Consider the following 3084-nt stretch of genomic DNA (forward strand, 5'->3'; position numbering starts at 1 on the left):
CTCAGTGTGATCTGAGACTTTTGTGAGTGGCCACAGGCTCAGCACTGATACCAAATCTTAATCTTCATTGGTTTGTGAAATCTGCCCCCTGTACTCTGGTGACTCCCTGAGTCCCTGCCCCACCCAACTCACATACCACCAAAAGGTTCTTTCAGGTGCTGAGCCATATGGGCAGCTGGCAAGCAGCCTTAGGCCTTGAGGTGCCCTAGACCTTTTTCTAAGCTGCCCCAGGCCTGGCACTGGTGGCAGCTGGACTCAGTTTGTAGTATGGTCTTTCCTATGTGCCTCTAGGTCCAGCACAGGCAGAAACCACTCACGAATTGCTTCGTAGCTCCTACCAGGTAGCCCCAGGGGGTCACAGGCGGTGGCTGGCCTTGGCCTACACGGGAGCCCCTCCCAAGGAGCCACAGAACCAATATACCTGGAGGCTGGCATTAGACCACTACAGAGCCCCACAAGCGGCATAAACAAAGGGTGGTCTCAATAGGTCCACAAGCCTACTGGGGCGAATACCACTCCATGGGGTCAGCCTCCATAAAGCAGCTCATACCCTGTGGGGATAGCCATCCTCACTGCCAGTAAGCCTGAGAGTCAGTCTCATCCACTGACCTGCTAATAGCAATCGAGGCTTAACTACAATAGGCGAGCACACACAACTCACACAAGAAATACTCCTGGAGTTCCCAGTACAGGTAATCAAGGCGATGCTCCACTGGGCTACATAGGGCGCCTACTACATAAAGCCACCTGGACAAGAGTGGGAGATGAAACAAATCTACCTAATACATAGAAGCACAGAGAGGCAACAAAAAAGAGGAAAACAAAATGTTGCAAATGAAACAACAGGAGAAAACTCCAGAAAAAGAACTAAATGAAATGGAGACAAGCAGCTTATCAGATACAGAGTTCAAAACACTGGTTATGCTGCCATCTACATAACCTTAGGAAAAGAAAAGGACCTCAAACATTCCAAACCGCTTTCTCTCCTAGGAAACTTTTAAGCACAGAAATATTGCATTTATGTGTTACTTGAATAAAAAGTATAATATCCAGATTCCAGATCAAAACCTGATGCTAAGGGAGAAAGAGGGCTATCAGATGCTGGATCCCTACAGCTACCTCCCACTTTGCCTCAGCTCCCAGGAATAAAGATGGCTGCTGCATTATTAGAAGACAGTTGCATCTATTTTGTGAGAATAAATTTTGATAATACACTTTACTTTGTAACTGAAAATGACAAAAACCTGAGAACAGATTATTTTGGCAAGCTTGACCCGAAATTCTCAATCTTATGAAACCTGAACAACCAAGTTCTCTTCATTTATGAGGAAAACCAAGCTGTGTTTAAAAATATGGCTGATTCTGACTGTATAGATAATGCATCCCAGACCAAATTTATTATATGTAGATATAAAGATAGCCTCACTAGAGGTCTGGCAGTAGCCATCTGTGTGAAGTGTAATAAAGTTTTTACTCTCTCGTAAGAACAAAATTATTCTGTTAAGGAAATTAATCCTCCTGATAATATGGATGATGAAGGAAATTACATCATATTTTTAAAAGAAATGTTCTAGAACATGTGTATATAATTTGAATCTTCACTGTACAAAGAATACTATCTTTATAAATGTTGTTTGTAAAAAAGAATGACATTTTCAAATTCATTTTGAAAGAAAAAAACAAGTATGGGGATAAATCTGTAATGTTCACTATTCAAAACAGGCACTAGATATTAAAATTGCATAGTTTGAAATAAAAAACCAAAACACTGGCTATAAGAATGCTCACTGAACTTAGGGAAAGAATAGAGGATATCAGTGAGGACTTCAACATAGAGATAGTAAGCATAAAAAAAAGGACACAGAAACCATAAAAAAGAACTAGTCAGAAATAACACGATAATGAAGACTACACTAGAACAAATCAACAATAGCTTAGATGAAGCAGAGGATTGAATTAGCAATTTGAAAGGCAAGGTAGCAAAAAACACCCAATCAGACAGAAAAAGAAAAAAGAATCAAAAATAATTAGGGAGGTTTAACAGACCTCTGGGACAATATCAAACAGACCAACATTTGCATTATAGGGGTCCTAGAAAGAGAAGACAGAGAGAGCAAGATATTGAGAAACTATTTGAAGAAATAATGACAGAAAATTTCCCTAACCTGGTAAAGAAAACAGACATACAAGTCCAAGAAGCACAAAAAATCCCAAACAAGAGACACCCAAATGGCCCAAGCCAAAACAAATCATAATTAATATGCCAAAGGTTAAAGACAAAGTATCCTAAAAGTAGCAAGAGAAAAGGCAGCTAGTTACTTACAGGGATTCTCCCATAAGAATGTCAGCTAATTTCTCAAAAGAGACTTTGCAGGCCGTAGGGATTGGCACAAAATATTCAAAGTGCTGAAAAGTAAGGAACTACAACCAAGACCACTCTACTCAGCAAAGCTATCAATTAAAATTGAAGGTGAGAGAAGGAACTTCCCAGATAGGAAAAAGCTAAAGGAATTCATCACCAACAAGCCAGTATTATAAGAAATGTTAAGAAGAAGAGGGAAAAAGGAAATATAAATATAAATTATACAATGGCAATAACTATATACCAATCAATAATTACTTTAAATGTAAATGGATTAAACGTTTCAATCAAAGATGTAGGATAGCTGAATGGTTAAGAAAACAAGAGCCATACATGTGCTGCCTACAAGAGACACACTTCAAATCAAGACACAAACTGAAAGTAAAAAGATGAAAAATGATATTTCACTCAAATGGGAATGAAAAATAAGCGGGGGAGTAATACTTGGACAAAATAGACTTTAAAACAAAGACTGTAATAAAACACAAAGATGGATATTATGTAATGATAAAAGGATCACTCCAATAAGAGGATAGAAACCTAGTAAACGTATATGCACCTGACAAAGGAGTATCTACATATATAAAGCAAATATTGACATACGGATGGCCAATAGACATATGAAAAGATGCTCAAGGTCACTAATCATCAGAGAAATGCAAATTAAAACCCCAATGAGATACCACCACGCATCCGTCAGAATGGCTATCATCAATAAATCA

The 3084-nt window shown here is 38.7% G+C and overlaps 1 pseudogene; it reads left to right on the forward strand.

Moving 5' to 3' along the window:
* Window positions 1–1151: 1151 nt before the first annotated feature.
* Window positions 1152–1729, forward strand: LOC107501031 (annotated as a pseudogene).
* The last annotated feature ends 1355 nt before the right edge of the window (window positions 1730–3084 follow it).

Source organism: Rousettus aegyptiacus, unplaced genomic scaffold, assembly GCF_014176215.1.
Source record: "Rousettus aegyptiacus isolate mRouAeg1 unplaced genomic scaffold, mRouAeg1.p scaffold_m13_p_1, whole genome shotgun sequence".
Lineage (NCBI taxonomy): Eukaryota > Metazoa > Chordata > Mammalia > Chiroptera > Pteropodidae > Rousettus > Rousettus aegyptiacus.